General features: G+C 44.5%; 1 protein-coding gene across 1 annotated transcript in view; it reads left to right on the top strand.

Annotated features, from left to right (window-relative positions):
- The window catches only part of MAP1B (microtubule associated protein 1B), a 100,684-nt gene that overhangs the window by 45,009 nt on the left and 33,054 nt on the right, over window positions 1-22,621 (top strand). The gene's annotated exons all lie outside the window — the stretch shown is intronic.

Here is a 22,621-nt window from a genome sequence, read left to right as displayed (position 1 = left end):
CTTTGAGTAGCATTTTGGTGGAACATCTGATACAAAGAACACAGGAGGTTGTTGAAGGATTTCCATTTTGGACACATCTAGCTCCTCAGGCTTAAGCTCTGTACCTCATTTCCTGCTTCTCACTTCCTCTGCTTCTCAAACACTGATTGTCCTTTACGACTTTCGCCATTGCACTGGACTGCACTTGCTACGCCAGACTGGCTGAAGGCAGTAGGGAAAAAGCACCAGCCTGGTGGGTGCAGACCTTACCCATGACATTGACCACTCCCTGCTCCTCAGTTTACCTTTCTTCAGTATGGAATTCCTTAAGTGCTTCCCTCCGATCACCACCATCACCCGAGGGAATGAGCATTTGATTTAGAAGACAAAACAGAAATCTTTCTGGCCAAATAAACACTTATGGACCAAGGAGTCAACAGATGGAGGCAGGAAATTTTAGAATCTCATCTTCTTAGGAAAGAAGAAAAAAAAAAAAGGCAACGTGAAAATGGAATTGTATGACCACATAATAAAAGCCGTTGTGTGCTAATTGAGTAGTATCAGCATAAAATATGGCAGAGATGCTTAAGCACAGAAGAAAGAGGAGCTATTGATCCCTAATCCTGACGGTGATTGTTAAATTTCAAGATGTTAGTGACAACTCACATTTGTACCGTGCTTTCCAACACACTTCTCACACGTTACCTCTTTTAAGTCTTAGAACAACCCTGTAGATAAGAATTGTCATTGTTCCCATTTTGTATACTAGGAAACCAGGGCCTGGTAAGCTTTAGGGACTGCACGGTTCTCCTGGTTTCCAATTTCTGTTGCCATGCATTTTCCTGCACAATATGGGAAACAGTGTTTTCTCTGACATAAACAGGGACACAGAACAAGAACAAAGTGCCTGAGTTGCCTTTGAATGTCAGAGCATAAAGAGACTGTCAAAAGCAGCCAGTACAAACTCCCTCCCCATCTGCTGTCACTTTATAGTTGAGGAGACTGAGACCCAGGAAAACCTCTTGAGTCAACGCTGAGAAGCAGCATATGATGGACCAGATCTTTGGCCTTCCCGACTCCTAATCGCAGTAGGTTTATTTGTGTAGGGCAATGGATTGTAAGCTCCCCACGTCCACCCTAACTGGCTGGTGGCCCAGTGACTAGCGCTTAGTCAGTGCTTAGTAAATGTGTGTTAAACAGATGTATGAATGATTGACTGACTTTAATTGTAACCGTATGCAAATCAGTACATTTCTTTTATATCTATCTTGACCTAGTTTTCCTACGCAAAGATGTTATTTTTCACTCTGCATTGAGAGGGTAATGTTTATAAAAATCCCGAGGTAATCAGCTGAGAGGCCCTGAATGTGTATAAAGTATCATCAGTGGTATCACTGAGTTGCTTTTCTGTGGTACTCTGGGTTAATCAAAGGCCTTTGTTATCGTTGTTTTAAGCACAAATCTCCAATTTATTATTTAGTTCATTGCTCTTATTAACTTATTTGAAATGCAAATAGCAGCAAAACATAGGTCAACAGCTGCAGCTGTGGGTTGCAGACAGTGGGGGCCAAAGCACAAGATGGAGACAGGATTCCTGGGGACGACCAGCAGTGGGCTCCCACACCCTCCCCGGGGATTGACTGGGGAGGACATCTTTGATTACAGGGAAGGAGGGAGAGTCTGGGGGACAAGTGGGCAGAAGAATCTAAAAGGAATTATTGATCTCAGTCCCTTAAAGTAGAAAAAATGAGTAGACAGCCCATACCTGCCTGGTAAGATTCATGGCCATCCTGTAATGGATCGTTGCTGGGGAAGCAAAGTCGAAACCTTCCAGTAATTGCTTTTGGACTATGGGAAATGACAGTAGTAAGGGAGATAATACGTGCAGCATGCTTGCCTTGCACATAGAAAGCAGTTCCTAGATGCTAGCTAATATTATTCTTTTTCCTCTGATTTTTATTACAGTCCTTATAATCAGATGTATTGTACAGGATAGTCAGAAACTCTAAAATGATGCAGACCTCAATGAACCATAAATCTTGTCCTAATTTCACACAACTATTTAGGCAGCTAAAGCTATCGGAGAGAAGAGAGGTGTTTGGAAAATGTGACTGGATTCCCTTAAACATAGCAGCAGCGGATACCCAAGGGGCGTGTCATGTGGCGGAGTGGGGGAAGTTTTCAATGGTGTTTTGGTTGTGCGATTTTAGAATGACTAATTTGAAGAGAATCACCATGTATTCATTGGTAGAGCAATGGCAACTTGGATTTTGGTCATTTCCTAATGAGATGCAAAACCTGGCGTCAGTGGAAATGAAAAAGAAGTTGAGAGGCAAGATTGAGGTAATACAAGGCACTTGTGCTGTTTGGTTCTTAGACGGTCGTGGCAGAGCCGTTTAGGAGTGAGTGCCGCTGGTAGAGGACCCTGAATGACCCTGAATGAGTTGGGGCATCTTTGAGACAGGAAGAAGAATTCTGGGGCTGCGGAGGTTTTACGTAATATATATAATTTGATTTTGAAAGGTTTCATTTATGGAGGAACTTTGGGATTTGGGCAATCTACCCATTTCAATTATTATAGTGATTATAGATATACCCATTTATTGAGCGCCCACATGCCAGGCTCCTATGGACAAGACCTCATTTTTCATTCTTCCTACAGCCCTACGAAATGTGGGTCCTGTTCATCCCATTTACTGATGAGCAGCCTGAAGGTCAGAGCCAGAGAGGTTATAGCTAGCAAATTGCAACGTCTGGATTTGAGCTCAGGTTGCCCATTTCCACAGCTTCTTTCATTGCCTCTGGGAGAGAAGTTGCCATATGCAGTCAAGACTTAAAAACAACAACAACAGCAACAACAACAACAAAACCCCGTCTTCTATAAAAAACTATAGAAAGATGATCCTTCCTTGAAGAAAGAATTTAGGAATCAGTCAATATATTACTGATTAATAATATATTAAAGATATTAATTATATTAAATATATATCTATTATATTTAAATGACATAAGTATTATATTATATTATATTATATTATATTATATTATATTATATTCTTAATATATGAAGACAATATATTACACCCCATTATGCCTACATTTTAACTTACTTCATAGGAATCCTTAAAAGCAGCAACAACTCTCTAACTCTTTGGAGGGAATTAAAATGTCCAGGGTGTGAAAACTCCTGAAAAGGCAAATATGATATGTTAACATAAAGAAGAGTATTACTGGGTGCCTATTTCCTAAAGGGTAGAACGTAATTAATATCTCCCAGCTTGGCTTTGTATGTGAAAGTATGTGTTTAAATTGACATTTTATATTGCTGAGAAACATTAGACCAGTGATTTATCTTACACCCTGGAGGATGAAGTGCCTTCTAGACTCTCTGAATGTTCACTAAAAGCAGGTATTGATGGATTTTAGAGGGAGCCTCATAGGCATGGAATGATGGAAATCAAGAAAGGAACATTTGGGAAGATTCCACATGGATTTTAGGGGTCTTCCAGGAACTAGAGTTTCATGCCGAATTCATACATGAGTCTGAGCCCGATTTTAAGGGGAACAATTTTCTGCGAATAGTGTGGGATCCAGACCTCACTCGTGGTTGTTTGAACTTGAGAAGCAGGGACATGCCGCCTCTGTCCACATGACATAATACCTTTAACCTGGTAAGATGATACCTGACTAGCTCCTTGTCATTGCCTTGTCTTTCTGGTGTCCTCTAGAGCTAAAATGCAGGACTGCTTTAGTTTTTGTGGAGGAGGGCAAAAATGTGCTTTTGAACCAAGCAAGGGAAGGAGTGCCACCCACTGCTTTATCTTCTTGAATTTCCATTTTCACTTTGAGCGTAGACGAGAATCTGGAAGCAGAGGAAAGATACTGTCGATGAGGGACAGAGAAAATGGGCGGTGTTGGGAACCCTCCTGTATGTTGTAGGTTGAGAACTTAAAAAAACAAACCCCGAAAACAAAACAAAACAAAACAAAACAAAACAAAACAAAACAAAACACTCTTCTTGTAACCATTTCCCAGCTGTTTTTGAAAAGACTCTGAAAAGCAAATAGCATCTTTAATCAAGAGCAATAGTATTAGATCGTTTACTACAGGTTATACTTTTCTTTCAGCCTGTATTTATTTTGCAAGGCTAGAAATAGCTGGAGTTATTTCAGCACCCATGACTATTGTCTAGGAATTGAGTGTAGGTTGCAAATAGCCTGGATGACTACAGTGTTTAGAAATAAGCCTTTTTGTTTTGCCAGTCTCTTTAAGGCAGAAGGGTTTATAAACGTTCCTGTGGTTCGTTGTTTCATGGTGCCTTCTTTTGCATCAATTCAGTAGCCTCGCGATGCCATCATTTTATGCTAGAATATATTATTTTAGGTCTGTCGGAGAGTGACAGGGCTAGTCTGTGTTCCTTGAGACAGGTATAGAGGCAACTTCAGACTTGTAAGAGATCTGTTAATTCTCAGCAAGTAGAAAACAGACAAGGAGGAGGAATCATACCTTTTCCGTCTCAGGGACCAGAATCCTGTGTGACTTGCTAGAGGCTGTTGGAGAATCTTTGCCCGTGGGGATCTTTAAGAATAAGCTACAGTGGCCATGGAATTAAGTGCTCATTGGTCCTGGGCCTTGGAGTATTACCTGGATAGATGAGGTCTAGCCTTAGGCCTAGGGAATTGGCGATTCCATGTGCCAGAAAGATGGCAGAACATCTACCACTTGGTTGCTTAACTCCGGAGCACGTCACTTGCATCAGGTGAGTAGTTAATAGTGCTCCCAGACCTTGGCAACATGGTGGTCCTGGTAAGAACATATTGCCTCTCCCTTAGATTTTGGTATCATCATCCGGAAGAATCCCAGGTCTGGGTCAGGTCAGAAAAGAGCGCAAACTCAAGTCGGCCAGGGTGTTTGACTTGGTGGTTCTGAGGGGGCCAAAAGGATGAGCTTTGATTCCAGATGCACCTGGGTTCAAATCACAGCTTTGCCACTCACCAGCCATGGCTTTGGCCCAGTTACTGAATTTCTCTGTACTTAGTTTCTCCACATAGCCAGTGAAGTTCATTGGCTAGCTCTTGTTGACAATTCGAGTTAATGCTACAATATGCCAGGAACACATACTAAGCTGTCAATAAAGAGTAGCTGTATGGTTTGTATGGTCACTAGCACTGGTACTGGCCGGGATGAGCAAGCCGAAAACGCTTCTCTCAGAGACTGCGTGCCACTCAAAGGGCCTCCAGCCCCCACACCAGGAAGGAATCTGGCGGACAGACAGACAGGGGAAAATTCCAGTTAGTGTGGTCGGTGATGTTCCTGACGTCCTCTGCCCTGCTTTCCTACCCTTGGGATTTCTGCACTCTCAGCTCACATTTGGCTTTACTGATGATGTGGTGAAAAAAACAGGTGCTGGAAAAGCCGGACTTGACAGCCAGTTCGAGTCCTTACGGGCTGTTGAGTCTGAGACATCGCCGTAGGCGACCTCACTCCACACGAGGAACCTGGGCGCTCGGCTGATCTGGTGGTGCTTAAGGCCTGATGTTCTGTGACCAGAGACATGGCATGTCACTTGGCAAAACGGTGGTGATTGACAAGATGAGTGTCTGAGCTGGGGAAAAAGGAAGAGCCGAAAGTTAGAGGCAGAAGTGGGTTTTTTTTTTTGTTTTGTTTTTCCATTCAAGTAATTGTTAATAGGATAGCGTAAAGGCCTCTTCGTTTCCTCTGACATCTCCTCAGAGTTGCTAACTTGAGAAATCTTTGATGGGGGGGCCATGACATGATGGGAAAGACATCTTGTTCTCCCTTTTTATTTTATTCCTTGGAGGAGAGATGAGATGAAAATAAAATGGTTCTAAGGAAAAGGAAGGCACTTTTTTTTTTTTTTTTGAAAGAGAGTTAACCTAAAATAGAAGGAAGTCGCTTTTTCTAAACAGCTGACTACCTTACTCTCTGTGGTTACATGCATTACTGTATGGTCGTGTTCATGAAATATCTCTAAAGAAATAGAAGGATGATCACACAATTTTTGTTTCTGACCTTGGATTCTATTACCTCAGTGGAGCCCAGAGGCTTTGCTGTTTCCGTGCACTCTGAGGGACCCAACACAGTAGGGACTTAGTAAATATTACATCATTATCATTAAAAAACACTCCCTACACTCCGCTTGGAGACCTTTACGTTGTATGAACGCACACGGGTTGAATATTTAATTACAGCACCACGAGGGTTGCTCAGGGTGATTATGTCGCCCAGTGCAAAGCCTTCCAGTACAGTGTGTGGGGATTTTCATTTGATCCGTCTTTTGGAGTTTGCCACAAGGGGTCTCTGAGGGATGTAAAAGCAAAACCTAGAGGAGCCCAAGGAGAGGAGACTCACTGGACATCCTGTGTTAGAGTCCCCTGCCTCCACTCTAAAGCGTTTTGTAAGTCAGGCAGTTAGGCTTTGCAGTCAGTCTGTTCTTTTTCTTTAAAAAAATTTTTTTTTAATGTTTATTTATTTTTGAGAGAGAAACAGAGCATGAGCTGGAGGAGGTGCAGAAAGAGAGGGACACAGAATCCGGAGCAGGCTCCAGGCTCTGAGCTGTCAGCACAGAGCCCGATGCGGGGCTCCAACCCATTAACCATGAGATCGTGACCTGTGCCGAAGTTGGACATTTAACCGACTGAGCCACCCAGGCACCCCAAGTGTATTCTTTTTCTAAAAGAAGAGAGGATGTGTGTCCAACAGTTTCAGCCTAAGTGGATGAGATTCCATATTTCTGCCATCATTGCCCCCAAATAGGTAACCTAAGAACTGAGCTTAAGTTGCTTCTCCAGCAGGCCATCTTTGGCTTCTAATAAGGAATCTGAGCAATGTTTAGGTTAAGAATCAAGGACCTTTGATGTCGCTTGAGATGATACCACTTAATGGATGATACCACGGCTTCTGTCTGCTATATGAGTGCAGGTATAGGAGGAAGGCATCCCAGGCATACACAGGAAGCCTTGTGGGATCATCCTTAGTCTCTGCAGTGGCTCCTGTGGAAAGAAAAAGCTTAGGCTCCAGGATACCCATGCTTGACTCCGGGCTCTGCCATGATCTTGCTCTGTGACTCCGGACAAGTCACTGAGCCTTCCTGAAACTTAATGTCTGGGAAATAGGGATTTAGAATAGACTTGTCCAGATTCACATTTCTACAAACTGGGTTACTGGCAGTGAGCCCTCCCATTGGACTGCATCACCCCATCCCTGAGGGCTTGCTTTCCCCAGTCTTGGAGATAACCTGCTCTATGCCTTCTTGCTTCATTTTACCCACCATTTTTAGGTCCCATCTAGATGCCATCTTATATGGAAGCCTTCCTAAACCCCACATCTGCCTGGTGATCAGAATCATCACCTGGAGTTTTAAACTCACAGATTTTAACCCTGACTCCAAGGATTCTGATTTACCAGGTCTAGATTGGGATGGGTCATATGTAATTTTAACAAGCACTCTATGTACTTCTGATGGGTCAGCTGGAGTCAGGAGCCACCTTTCTAGGACCGCTAGTTCCAGCTAGTTCCAGGTGAACCATTAGCTCTTAGCTTCATGTCTGTCTCCACAGTGGGTGCCTTACTACCTCATGAGGTAACCGACCCCATTCAGCCAGTCTTTGGAAATGTGCCTCGACTCTAAAGTGCTTTAAATTATCAGTTGATTGGATCTAAAACCCATCTTTGTAAGTAAAATATAGTCATTTATTTAATGACTACATTCAGTCAGTTACCTATTTTTAACAACTTGTTCCTGGATATTTATGAATAGGTAGAATCATAGCTTGTGTGGGATACATTTATGCAGCTATTTAAAAATCTCTAACTATAACTTTTAGTCTAAATCAACCTCTTTTCCTATCTACCTCATTTGCAAAGCCTCTTTACAACTATTCTACATCTGTTATTCCATCGATAATTACTGTGTTCTTTTCAAAAACCTTGAACTACAGTTTCAATTAGGGAGGCTTTTTCACATGGTCCTCTCCACTCACGAATAGTAAATAAATGCCCAAGCATCCGTCAGTGAGAAAGCACTGGATTCCATCTTGAAATCTGATCTCTGACATCAGAGTGGGCTTCCATGCTAACTGCGTGGAGAAGCCCCGTGTGGCATGTATGGTCATAGGAAGCGAGCGGCAGCTGCTCCGGGATGGGCGCTGGGGGAAGACTTGCCAAAGGTGCTGCTGTGTCTCCAAGACCTGAAGGAACGGTGGGAGGCAGTCAAGTAAATGGGAGGGGACAAGTATCCCAGACAGAGGGAACAGCATATGCAAAACCCCAGAAAGACCAGGTGGAGCAGACTGAAACATCCTAGCTGTGGTTTGCATCACTAACATAAAAACAGAATAATTTATGAGGCATGTCTCAGCTCTTTGAGTGTCAAGAATGTTTTTTTTAAGTAAAAAATTTTTTTAAATGTTTATTTTTGAGAGGCAGAGACAAAGCATGAGTGGGGGAGGGGCAGATAGAGAGGGAGACACACAATCTGAAGCAGGCTCCAGGCTCTGAGCCATCAGCACAGAGCCCGATGCGGGGCTCGAACCCACTGACCGTGAGACTCGACCTGAGCTGAAGTCGGATGCTTAACCGACTGAGCCAGCCGGGCTCCCCTTAAGTGTCAGAATGTTTTCTTGCTATTTTCTCCCGCGGTAACAGCTTCTGTGGCTTATACAGAGCCTTCCTCTGAGGAGTGCCACTGTGTGAGCCACATGGGAGTCCAGGGGAGTGAGGGCAGCATGTGAACCCGTTTCCATTCCTACCATCTTAGGGGAGAGCATGGGCCCCTGGAATCATGGTGGAGGGTATTCTAGGCTTCTGTTATATGACGGGCACCTGTATGTAAAATGCATGGGATTTGGGCCCAATGAGTATTTCGTGTAGTCTAGTTCTCCCTGTTCTGCTGGACTGCGGCCCGGTGATGACAGAGCAGTGTTCCTACCCAAGAAGCTGGTTCCGAGCATCCAGAGGTGTGTCCCTCCTTTTCTCCCCCTGCTCTCTCAGGGACAGCCTTTAGCCCTTGTACTGTCTACAGTCAGCAAGGCCACCTGATAACGTGAAGCCAAGAGGATCCTCCCCATTGAAGTCCGATAGTGACAAGACTTGTCTTTCTGGCTGTTCTCTGATAATGTGTCAAGGGAAATGCAAGCCCCAGGCAGCAGTAGCTGGCTGGGTTCCAGAGCCAAAACTGAATTAGAAACTCATTAAATACTTCGAACCAGTAAAGCTGGCTGGGCTGTGCAGTGGCTGGGAAAGTTGCAGGCAGAGGAAGGGAAGGGCGGGCATCTCTAGTTGGCAACTGGCAGGCTGTGAACAGGGCAAGACGGTCCAGGAAACAAGACAAAACAGGGCCGACTTGTCCTTCACACAGACATGTTTGTGAGTATGCTAGTTTGGTGCAGCCACATAATGTATGCTAATTGCTATATTTCTTTTTTCCCCTTTCACGGGAAATGCCCGGTCGGAGAGCTCAGAAACCAAAGAGGCAACACAGAAATGCCAAAATGTAGACATGACAAAAAAAGAGAGAGGGAACAAAGGGAAACAGAGGATTCGAGTTTACAAGATGGCTGAGCATTGCTGCTCGGTCAGCACCTGTCTTTTCTGTGCAAGTTGTAGAGAAAATCAGTAAGCAGAATGGTGTGTGATGTTTTCTGCAGCATCTGGTCCACAGTCTGAAATTGGTTAGTTGGATTTCTTAAATCCTGGCAAAAATTCCACCCGTGGCAAAAAGGGCAAGTTGGCAAGATGAATTCCTAGAGGAGTTACCAAAACTTCCAGAAAATATGAGCTGGTTCCCTCTTTGTAACCTCTGACAAGACACCTCTCTGGTTAGATAAGACACAAATGCAAACTTGAGAGGGGAAGGCACACAATGGAGCCCACTTAAATTAATTACCCACTAATAGGAAAGACTCACTTAGAATATTTTTTTGCCTATAGTGTTTGCTAAGATACCCTTGGGCAACTGTCATTCTTCAAATCAAATAAAAACAGACCAGCATATTAAAAGAATGGTTTCTCTAATGAAGCTTATAAAAGTGCATAGGTATTTTATATTGGAAAGAAAAATGGGCTAGGGAAGAAAAATATTTTTTTTTACATCTAACATCAAAATTCCAAAGGTTGAAGTATTGGTAAGTGGACTTATCTTTACCACAAGAACCCTTAATTTTTTAGAATAAGAAAAAGATGTAATTTATTATTTTTTAAGTATTTTTTTTAAGTTTAATTTTTTAAAAATTTATTTTGAGAGAGAGAGAGAGGATGCGGAGGAGGGACAGAGAGCCAGGGAGCCAGAATCCCAAGCAGGTTCTGCGATGTCAGCACAGAGCCCAATGTGGGGTTCGAATTCATGAACCGTGAGATCATGACCTGAGCTGAGGGCAAGAGTCCGATGCCTACCTGACTGAGGCACCCAGGCGCCCCAAGATGTAATTTATTCTTTAAATCAATTCTGTAGAAATGAGACATTTAGGAAGTTTCATAATGCATTTTACTGGGTATGAAAAAAAGGTGGTACAGATATTTTCCAGAACACTATAGAAAGCACATTAAAGCATCAGCTTATATCCTTTAAAGGAAAAAAGTGACATGAATTTGAGACTCTTTTCCAGATGTTTTAAAATTCCCTTGAAACTTTTAAAATTAAACTTTTAGCTACAGTACACAAAAGATACTGAGTATATAGTCAAATGCCAGTGAGGGGAAACCTCTGTTTTATATACTAAACTCATTTTCTCATCCATTTCCTTTCTTTTTTTTTTTTTTAAATGTTTATTGTTGAGAGAGAGAGAGGGAGAGAGGAGAGTAAGCAAGAGCACGTGAGCAGGGATGGGGCAGGGAGAGAGGGAGACAGGATCCGAAGCAGGCTCTAGGCTCGGAGCTGTCAGCACAGAGCCCGACATGGGGCTTGAACTCATCAACTGCGAGATCATGACGTGAGCCGAAGTTGGACGTTTCACCCACTAAGCCACCCAGATGCCCCTCTCATCCATTTTCTACGCTCCTTGTCTGAGGGCAGATTCCTTTTGCAAGAGAAGGTGCATTCTCTTCACCTGGGGCTGACGTTCATTTAGGAAGCTGCTTCCAGAGCTACATCCAGAGCCTAATCCAGAATAGTCCTCTGCAAGAGGGAAGCCTTTACAGGTCCTGGTACCTCTTCATTGAAAAAGGTCAGGCTTTAAAGGGAGGATCACATCGATTTGCCTGGAAGCAGGAAGAAAAATGGTCCCCCCCCCCCCGCTTTTTTAAATGTTTATTTATTTTTGAGAGACAGAGTGTGCACAAGAGGGGAAAGGGCAGAGAGAGAGGGAGAGGGAGACACAGAATCTGAAGCAGGCTCCAAGGCCTGCTGTTAGTGTAGAGCCCAGTGAGGGGCTCGAACCCATGAACCGTGAGATCATGACCTGAGCTAAAGTTGGATGCTTAACTTATTGAGGCACCCAGGTGCCAAAAATCGTCCTTTTTCTTCCATGTGGTTTGCATAATAACTGGACTCTGGTAAACCCACTGGTACCTGCCTCTCCATGGAAGATAAGCTTGTACTGAATTCCAGATGCCAGACCGGGGAGAGCGCCAGGAATCATCTAGGACAAATGTGCATCCCTGATTGTGATCGTCACTAGGCCCTGACCTTCTGCACTCCAGCCTTGCAGTTAGGAATGTAGTAGACTTTTCTAGCCTCTTAGAAAAAAATGCCAAAGACTTAAACCTGACCCAGGACGTATGTCACGACTTCCTAGGTGTTGGGGTCCCTCTTGTCTTTGAAGGAGCCAGGAATCAGGAACAGGTTAGGTTCTCCTGTCCTTGGACTGTGGACCTCAGGGGACAGGTCAAGCGCTGTTCACCTCTTTTTGGCTCCCCTCCCTGTGCAGCTCACACTGCTCCTCAAGGCCCTGAGCCAACGAGGACTCAGGCGTGCTCGGCTTCTGCCTTTCCAACCCTTAATTTTGAATCCTTGCCTTTTCTTGATATCTGAGTGTGTTGAGTGAGTAGTGCCCTCGACAACCTTTGTGTGCCTGTCTCATCGTTGTATCTTCTCTCGGGACAGCATCTCCTCCAAAACAGATGGGAAGTATTCAGTGCTACTTTCTGGAGCAGAATCAGATGCTCTTTCTTTCAGTTCTACTCTGGAGCCCCCTCTGAGGACACACTCTGGAGCCGGAGTCAGTGCATTCTTCTCCAGAGCTGGCTTACCCGTCAGCATTTTTACTGGGACAAAATGTACTCTCAGTGTACACGTTTTATTTGTGAAAGAGCAAAGAGTAGTGCATCATAAGAACTTTGCTTAGCGTGCATATGGATAATTGCATTATACTCCAACCCATAGGGAACAATGCAAGATAGGAGTGTAGAAAGTGATTTTATGCATGTTGATTTTCTTAGGGAAACCTGTTATTTCTCATGGAAATTAAAATCTGGAGATTTTCTGAAAAGCATTTTTGAAAGTCCCCAGTTTATTTGCCTTCTTCTCTGAACTCATTCTAACCGAGAATTTTAGTTTTTGTTAAAAGAAGATAGAAGACAGTAGAATTTACTTGACTGCTTGTCTGAATCACTTCTGCATGGTAGGTTTTGGACCTTTATCCCCAGGAAAGCTGTGTCTGTTGGTTCAGAATACATTTATCGATGGTTTGAAAACTCCCCTTAGCCAGATTTTATTGAATTGTATCAGAAACAAATCTCTGCTTGTTAAGTAAATCTTAAACCAACTACATGGCCCTGAATTTATTCCCTGTTTCCTATATCAAATTTACCCAGATCTGCAGATAGATAGAGTTGTTCAGCTACAATCTTCCAGAGAAAGTCAAGTGTGGTATGGGGACATGTGGGAGTGCCCTTCCCTTGTAGTTGAATATAAAATCAAAATGAAATCTTCCTAACGATGCCCTAGTTTAATTTTTTTTAAAGGAACAATAGGGGTGGCTGAATGGCCAGAGGCAAAATTCAGTGTACTTGTGAGAAAAACAAACAACTCTTGACACTTTGGGACGTTTGGAGGCCTTCATCATGTAAAAAGAACTTGACAATGCTTCCTTTTTATTTATGTAGGGCAGTGAGCTTTCTACGAATGGTGACTCAGGTGTATATTTTCCAGTTCCTGAAAGGTACATCACCTGACTTACTCATTTCTAAAGGCTGAATTTCAATCTACATGATTATATTAAATCCTATTCCGAAATTGCATGGATGGTGTGTGCAGCGACAGGTATCTGTATTTTTAGCTGTCCTATTTTGAAAAAGACCATTAATATCTGAATGCCTCTAAGTGGAATGCCTGATCTGGGTTCTCTGAGATTTACATGAAAATTGCCAACTTGGTACGTGATTTTCACAAGCTTGTGAAAGCATTTTGTTAACTAATACATTCTAATTTAGTTGGATGCCATAGCTCATATAGAATTATGTGATCTAGGGACCATTAACCACCATCAGGACTTTGAGGGAAGAGACAACTCTGGGAGTTGGACAGGAGATCTTCCCAGAGGAAACAAAATGTGGGCGGGATCTACAAGGGATTGATTAGATTTAAGTAGGTATGAGGGCTTACTTTATGACATAGTAAATGGTGTCATCAAACAACACCCTTTATTTAAAGCAACCTCTAAGCCAACTGTCCCACTGGGGTGAAAAATAAATGCAGTGACCAGTTGGCATGAGTATCTGATACACTGAAAATTTCAGTTACTTTGTGTAAATTAAGTGAATACATAGACACTATAAATTACTGGTTTATTTCACGTAAACTTTTAATAGGATAACTCATTGAAGTGAAATGCTATTGGGTGAAATGAAGAAACTGAGTGGCTGAGTTGAAAGTCAAGGTCTTGCTTCCTGTTCATCAGCGTATGATTCCACATGAGGCCTGAGTCAGCAGTGAGCTGGGTTCCATACCCGCCCCTCCCCTCTAAAAATAAGAAGTGGTGCGAAGGGCCATAAGAAGGCAAACTCTGTGTATGACGTTCTTAAGAGAATACTGAATTAGTTCATGTAACGGCTATCTTTGCTCTTCTAATCGATATTTTGCCACTAAGAAGTAGGGTTTGGGTTTGGTTGAGGGAGACGAGGTGAGAGGCAAAGGCTGTAGTTGGAGAGAGTTCTTCTGATAAACGTTTCCTGTCTCTGGGCCCAACAAGAGGAGCTGCAACCACCCGATACACAGGGGCTCAGTATCCCCTGTGACAGAATCACTGAGGACATGCTCAGAGCAGTTAGCCTGTGAAGACTTTGTTGCAATGGTCTTCAGTTTTTAGTCAGCAGGGCTCAAATATCACCTGAGGCTTTGTGTTCAGATGTCTTATGCAGTGCTCAAAAATGGCTCTCTTCTGCCAGTGCTGCCTATTAGAACAACATACAGAGAGTGGAAAAGAATAACATGGAAATGGCCAGGGGAGACTTAACTTCTCCGTTAGAATGAGAGAAGGGGCACACTAAAGAGGAAAACCTGAACCAAGACATTGGTCCTTCTGGGGCCATTTGTCAGAGCACAGCAAGGGATTGAAATGTGGTGGAGATCATGAAAGACGGTCTAGGAGCCACGAGTTTAATGAACAGACCTTTAAAAATAGAGAGAGTGTGCTGTGGAGTCAGGGAAATGTGAGGAGAGCACCTGACTGAGAGAAGGTGAGGACCAGGCTCTGAGTGAAACTTCACTCCGGGTCAGCAGACAGGGCACATAACTGAGGGCAAAGGACAGGAAGTACAAAGGAGTCAGGGCTGTGGTCCTGGTGTGCTGAGAATCCCCCTCCGGCCCCAGGACAGGGAAGACCCCATGTTGGTAAGAACTGAGTGTACTTTTCTGGGCAGCCTGAGCGCCGAGCCGTGACCGGTTAACACAGACACAGCGCACAGTGGAAATATACAGGTGCCAATTCCACCAGCATGTGTGAATTAGCCGTCTCTGCCTCCGCCTTCTGAACGAGGCAGTATATAAATAAATAACACTAAAACAAACAACAAAAATCACACTTCCCTTGGTGTTGAGGCTTTATGCCAAATGCTTGAAAAGAAACGGCCAGATTTATTCCTACCAGCTGGAACATAGGATGTGACTATCTGCCTTTCTATTACCTGTCACAGATGGTGGTGGCTGAGGCACCACATCAGCTAAGATCAGATCTCAGGTCTCAGGTCATCAGCTAAGATCAGATCCCTCGAGCCTCATACTTTCAGGTCAGGATCCCTTTTTTTTTTTTTTTTTTTTTTTAATGTTTATTTTTGAGAGTGAGAGAGCATGAGCTGGGGAGGGGAAGAAAGAGAGGCAGACAGAAGATCTGAAGCAGGCTCCATGCCCACAGCAGAGAACCTGATGCGGGGCTCGAACTCATGAGCCCTGAGATCACGACCTGAGCTGAAGTGGGACATTCAACTGACGGAGCCACCCAGGCGCTCCCCAGGTCAGGGTCTTGATCTTAAGAAGTAACCTTCCTGGTAGATGACCAGGCTTGTTGATTTGCCCTAGCCTGATGCCGCCACTGGAGGCAGCATCATCCTCCAGTCCATTTGGGACTTTACTGGGGGAAAAAAAAATCGATTCATGCTGTTTCTCCTTGGCCTAGAGCTAAGAGTGTATCCAAGGGGTTCAATACTATGTGTGATATTTGTTATGTCAGCCATTTATCGTTTTCTTTTTCTGTTTCCTTTTCAATAGCCAGGACCAAAAGGACTAATTTGATTTCTGGTTTTAAGGTATCTGGCTTTGAGGGTGAATAGTGTGAAGATTTGGTTCTAAATAGTAACCGATGAGGGTGAAAGGTCGGCGGTTTCCCTGGATTTGATAAATGGCAGGAGTTGGATGGCAAATTAAATGTCAGATAAAACTGTCAGATGATTCCTAGAATCAATACTTACTGGGAAAAGTTTGAGCTTCTAATGATGACATTTGCTCCCAAGGGAAATAATTCTAGCACTATGTTCAGACATTAGGATAGGAATTCATTAAAAGCAGTGTGAGGATGACTTTAAATAAGATCACTCACTACGTTGTTGTTGATCAATAGCGTATTCTTTATACACACTGTCTTGTTTCTCAAAGAAGGGGCTGCAGAATGATCAGAATTCTCTGAAAGATTGCAGAAATGCAGAGTCCCCGGCCCCACCCCTGCCTTCTGACCCAGACTGTCTGAGAGTGGACCATGCAGATCCACATTTTTATTGAGTTCCTCAGAGCATCCTGGGGCATATTACACTCTGAGAACTGTACAGTCTTTGCTCCACCAGGCGGATGTGTCCCAGACAGAAGAAAAAGCCATGCCCGCTGGTTAAGCGATGTGATGCTGCTGTGGATATGCAGGTCTCGGTGGTATGTTTTGCGTTTGGAAAGCGCCTACGAGACGTTACTGGCTTCTTTAAGGTCTTTGGAATATTCTGTGTCTCCTCTCCTCTCTGCGGAGGTGGATTAAGTTTGCAAATCAAGATGGCATTGCAGGTATAGGTCACCTCTGGGGCTGGGGGTGAAGGGGAGGAGAGAAGGCAGTGTGGTACCATCGCTTTCCTTGTGCTCCATCACCTTCACGGGTTTTTTGCTGCTTTTATCTGCCCTTTGTATAGTGGTGTTTCCTAAGACTTTTTGCAGCAAAAGGCTCTCAGCATTCTCTAAGAGCACCAACCTAAAAATACACGGATGCCCCCCAGATCTGGTCCAACCTATTGCCTCAGCCTCACATCCACATTTCTGCCTGCTTGTTGGACAGAACCACTGGGAACTCCCATAGGAACTTCAAACCCAGAGGGCCCCAAGTCAAACTGATTGTCATTTATTTGTCTTCTGTCCTCCCTTTAAAATGTCTTCTTAGCTAAGAGCCTGGGTCTGGACACCGACCACCGGGTTTCCATCCTAGTTTCACTGTGTATTCCCGTGGGCTGTTGCTGAACTGCCCAATGCCTCATTTTCCTCATCAATAAGATGAGAATAGGGCCTTCCTCATAGGATTAGTGTACAGATTTAATGCAATAACCCAACATAAAGAACTTAGGTCAGTGTCTGACCCAGGGCAGGTATGCAATATACCTTAGCCATTTTTATTATTCATTCCTTTATCAAATATTGATTGAGCTCCTGCTGTGTATGAGACACTACTTCTGACTTGTACTTCCCAAAGGAGACACTGTCAAAACTCCAAGTGTCCCCATTAAACTATCTTCCCTTCAGGCTAGGGCTAGCATCCCACCCATGTTTTAATCTCAATGCTAGTTTATGAAGGTAGCACTAACTTGCCCAAATTGAACTCTAGAAAACTGTGTCCTCCAACTAATTCACATTGTCTTAGTAAATAGGGAATATAGCATCTCTTATAAAGGCCAGGAGAAGCCCAGTAAGATTAAAAAACATTCTCTGAAACCTACTTTGATCTCAAGAAGGTGAGGTCTAATTGTTGAACCACAGGAAAAGTGCCATTTTTGAGTTGACGCGAGGTTGAGATTGGCAATCTCATGGTTTAACCGAACAGTTGGCAGGGTATCTGGCACAGGGCAGGTGTCCCTCAAAACAAAAAGAATTCCCAAACCTATATCCCAAATGCAGGGAGTATTCTATAATATCCTAAGGCAAATGTATCTCAAACACATCTTAATATTATTTTTTAATTTTTTAAATGTCTATTTTAGAGAGAGAGAGAGAGAGCAGGGGAGGGGCAGAGAGAGAGGGAGACAGAATCCCAAGCAGGCTCCGCACTGTCAGCACAGAGCCCCACGCAGGGGCCACACTCATGAGCTATGCGATCACGACCTGAGCCAAAACCGAGTCGGACGCTTCACCAACTGTGCCACCTAGGCGCCCCAGGCAAATCTTATTTTTAAAAAATTAGGATTTAGACCTTATAAACTCCTAAGACAATCTGAGAAGCATTGAGGGACAATGACAAGAGTGGGGATCAGGAGTCAAATGGGCTAGATTTAACACCTAGTTTTATAGCTTATTTTATTCCTGTGTTGCTGGACAAGGCAGGTGGCTCTTACTAAAACAGCCTGCCCCACGAACTTCAATTTCTGTGTTTGTAAAGAAAGAATAATAATAACAATCTTTGTGATACACCGAGGTAACATGCAAGTCAAAAGATTTTATAGGGGCGCTTGGGTGGCTCAGTCAGGTGAGCATCTGACTTTGGCTCAGGTCATGATCTCGTGGGTTGGTGGGTTCAAGCCCCACATTGGGCTCGCTACTGTCCGCGTGGAGCCCGCTTGGATCCTCTGTCCCCCTCTCTCTGTCTCTCCCCTGCTGCACTCTTTCTCTCTCAAAAATAAACAAACATGAAAAAAAAAAAAGGTTTTATAAACCATGCAGTGCATCACAAATGAAAGGTAGTGCTCTTAGTATTTTAGCACCTATTCCCAAATAGAACTGTCTGGGGCAGGCATAGGAATTGCCTTTGGCAGCCGTACAAATGCAATAGTCACTCACCTATGATCAGGCCACGGTTCGCCCCTGAGGCTTGTCTTTTTCTTCTTTGAAGATAGTGGGGGGCATGGAATTGTCACCAGAGCTCCTTCAGGCACCCCCCCCCCTTTCCAGTTCTGTGAGATGAGGAAATTCTGATTTCTTATGCCATAGGAGTGACAAGTTTCTGTCACAGGCTCTCTCCTTGGCTGCTGGACTCCTTGAATTTTAAAGGCAGAAGGCATTTCTTTCTTGTGCGTGAGGAGCATATGTATTTTTCTTTGTCTGCAGCAGGTTTCATTTGGGGAACAGGGCACTGGGACCTCCCACCTTGCCCTGGCCCAGATGACCCGGTTCATAGGCCTGAAACACCATCATCAAGTTTTAAATGCACAAACCAGAGGAAAGTGCTCGTAAACGGGAAAGTACTAGATAGATGTGGATCTCTGTTTTTGCTGACAGTTGGAGTTGGCTCCCCTGACAGGTAATATATAGCCCTTCGCTAGCGGTGCCTTTTTTTTTTTTTTTCCCCTCCATTTGTAGCATTCTAAAATCTGTACCTCGTTGAAGAAACAACTTTCAGGTTGTCGTCTCTCCCTTAGCTGGTGCCCATGTTGGTGTTGCTGTTTTTCCTTAGCTGTTCTCCAGGTAGCCAGGCCTTCATCCACACCGTCTATGGTACTTTCTACTTCTTTCAGCTAGACCATAAAATAGATTAGAAGAAAAAGGAACCCAATTACTTTCTTCCACTCTCTCCCACTTGTAACCCTTCGTAGCCTGGATTTTCATTCCTCTCCCTTGAGGCCTTTAAAAAAGGGGAAGAGGGGAGAGGAGACCCTAGAAGAATGGGATTCGGGAGGAGAACAATGCTGTAGAGAGGATTGGGAAAGAGGGTAGTACGATGAGAACCCTACAGAAGGGATCGGGCCTGTTGCTGCCTGGCGTCCCCATCCCCCACCAGGCCTGTGCCCCAGTGTGAGCAGTTCCCCAGCGGCTGGAACAGGAGGGGGTGCAAGATGAGGCTCCCTCTGCCACCAGGAGCAGGGCCTGCTGGCTGGCCTGTTGCTAAGGCTATGTCTGCATCTGCATGCAGGGAACGCAGTTAGGACGAGGAGAAAGCCTCCGGGGTCCAGGAGGCATCCCTTATTTGCTTATCTGGGTGGCTAATGGTGGGGAAAACATAGAGCAGAAGACAGTGCAGAACCCGAGAGAAGGACAGGGTGGAAGGACTGGTAAACTCATGAAAAACTAAACCAAATGACAACAAGCAAGAAGAGCTAAATCCAGGAAATGTAGAGGAAAACCGGTACATTCTCAGATTCTATGATAACTAAATTCTGTATCACACAAAAGATGTCGAAGGTAAAATCCTTAGAAAGCTGTCTAATTCCCAAGCAATGATCAACGTGTTTAAATTAAAATCAATGGTTTATGAAGTCTCCTGAACGCGTTTATAATGGAATTCAAGTTCTTACTCTCTTAAAACAAGCGAACCCTCAACATTCGGAGAGCGATGTGACTTGTTGGAACATACATCAGAGGTGAAACAGAAGCAGAGACAAACAAGTTTACTTCCAACTGAAAAGAAACGCCATTTCCAGGAATATCAGGGGAAAGGTGGGAGAGAACTGGGCTCCGACTGTGCAGCAGAAACAAAGAGGGAGTGAGTCTCAGGGTGCGTGTGGGAGGCCAGCGTGCCTGCCGAGGAGCGAGGGAGTCAGCAGGCACTGGCTGACCAGTGGCTGACCCAGGCTGTGTGTTCAAGGAGACTCTTGGCGTCACAACTTGAAGACCTTTCTTTTGGACAGAGGTGGGATCGGGAAGGGGGGTGAGGCTGAGAGCCACGTGAGCTGACAAAGGTGAACGATGAATGAGTTGCTTTTGATGTGTGAAGGCCCCTGGGAAATCCGACTCCTTCCAACGTCAGGAGTTTTACTTCCCTGGGGAGGGAAGCTGTGTGGGCTCCTGGCGATGCCTGGCTTTCTGTGTCCTGTGCTGACATTGTTGATCTTTGGGGACCGTGTCATCAGGAGGTACCAAGCCTCCTAGCACCTCTGTTTTTTCTAAAGGCGTCGTGGTGGCAGGAACCAGGAGCTGAGCTATCTAGCCTCCCTCGTGGTCATGTTCTCCCTCATGTCTCAGGGGATTTCTTCCTTATTTCAGGGGACGGGGTGGCTGTTAGGTCAGGCTCCTCAGCCTTCCTGCATCCAGTTCTGAGCCCTCATGCTTGGGCCCCTGGGAAAGACATGGCTGCTTGTAGCCTCACAGAAGCACCGTGATTGTGTAACCCATGTCCACCCCCTTTTTTCTCATTCTCTTTTTCTTGCTTAGACATGATGAGGTGGGATAGAGGGAACACAGGGAGAACCAACAAAGGCTGCGGAGAATGGGCCTCTGCTGCTTGGAGGCTTCCTGGCTTGCCTCCATCTGAGAAGGGAGCCCAGGAGCCAAGTTCCCACCAGGGCTGGGGGTTAGCTGCAAAGGATAGAGAGGGAAAGAGGATTCACAAGAGCTTTGCTGATGCAGGCATCTCCCCTCTCTCCATACCAGCTCTCTCTCTCTCTCTTCAGACTTCCCCCAGCTCTTAGCATAGTTGCTTTGCATTATCCTGTGGATTCCTGCAGAAAGGAGACCTGGATGTTATTCCAAATAAAAAACTGTTATTAAAAGCTGCTGGCAGACCCATCGGGGAATAATTTTTAGTTCCTGCACTGAGTACCATTCATTTCTTGATTTCACCCGTTTAGCTAAACTTTACCCTGGGGAGTGTTTTTTGCTTGTGGGGGTTGGAGGTGAGAGGTTTTCTCTTGGAAAATCCACTTTGGTGAGGAGGTAGAGTCGGAGAAGTCATTGCTTTTATTTTCTCTTTCCTTCCTTCCTCCCTGCCTCCCTCCTTTCTTTCTTTTCTCCCTCCAATGAAAACAGACTTTAACAACAAGACATTCTGTGCCTGTGGCCTTTTCTTGATCTCCCAGCCCTTGCTTTTGGCTAAATAATCCCAGTCCTTTACCCCAGGCTTTCCCTTTCTAACTCTAGAATCTTCTTTAACCCTTTTTAAGATTCTGCTTCTTCAAATTGGAAGTTTTTCTAGTGCTGAATCACAATATCAAATTCCATTTCCAAAAAGAATTCCCTCTGGTTTTCACCTGGGGATGGGGCAGGAGGAGTGAGGGGGTGGAGAGGGGGGAACAAGGGGCAGAGGTGGGTGGGTGCGAGGGCTCTTTGTCTTCCTGGAGGCCTTGGCCCTGACTCTCTCTCCTGGTCACCAGTGCATCTGCACCAGTGAGTCATGACCCTTCTCATTTTCTTCCTTCCATACTAAATAGATATTGAGGCTTTCTTTATTTTCTGTGACTTGCATTTCTAGATGATGCTTGCAAAGTGTTCATTTTTCAGGAAAAGGAAGTGGTAGAAATAAAGTTCTGCATGGTGATCATTAATGGAGATGAAAACGAAACGTTCAGGCTCAAGACATACAGAGCGATTGCCCTCTTATGGGCGATCTGAAAGGTTTCATCATCGCTGGTTGTTATTTTCATCAGGGGCTCCCTCCTCCTCTTAGTGCTTCTCTGACTTTGGATCTGGCATTCTCTCCCTTGCGCTGGGCTCTTTCATTAAGCAGCTGCCTGTCTGTGCTGAGACTGTTGGGGGTCTTGCTCTGGCCCCAGCTGGGACGGTATCACTGCTAGGCCAGTGTGTTCTAGGACTGATGTGTGGGATATGTCTGGGAGAGAAGGCTCAGCTGGGTGCGAGAGAGAAGGTTCCAAGTCTTATAGGGATTGGTGGGTAGTGGGTGCCAGTGAATTCCGTCATGGTCAACCTGTTTAGAAACCAGGAAGGAGCCTGTATGTGTGTGTTTAGATGGATATTAAACTCTGTGGAGAAGAGACTCTATAAGCATCCTACAGGTTATATACTTAGAGAATAACATTTTGCTTTCAGAGATTTCAGAGTCTCCTGGATATAGTAAACCGTAAACCACTAAAACAGCCCAACCCTTAAAAATGCATAGATTGAAATAATCTGTCAGACTTGGAATGACTGAATAAAGTCCCAGCAATAACTGAAAATTACAGGCTTATGTGAGTCTCAAAGATAGCCTTTGGGAGTGTACGGACAGAGGTCTCATTGTCTGCAAGGACCCTGCTGCTTCAGGGGTCCCCCGGGCCATCCTCTTTTGATTTTACAGACTTCTTTTTTTGTCATACAACAGTCCCTGCCCCATTCACCCCAGGATCGAGCCCTCACAATTACAGT

The sequence above is a fragment of the Neofelis nebulosa genome, chromosome 1, assembly GCF_028018385.1.
Source record: "Neofelis nebulosa isolate mNeoNeb1 chromosome 1, mNeoNeb1.pri, whole genome shotgun sequence".
NCBI classification, from domain to species: domain Eukaryota; kingdom Metazoa; phylum Chordata; class Mammalia; order Carnivora; family Felidae; genus Neofelis; species Neofelis nebulosa.
Note: the sequence above shows the minus strand (reverse complement) of the source record. Positions and strands in the feature narration are given on the sequence as shown.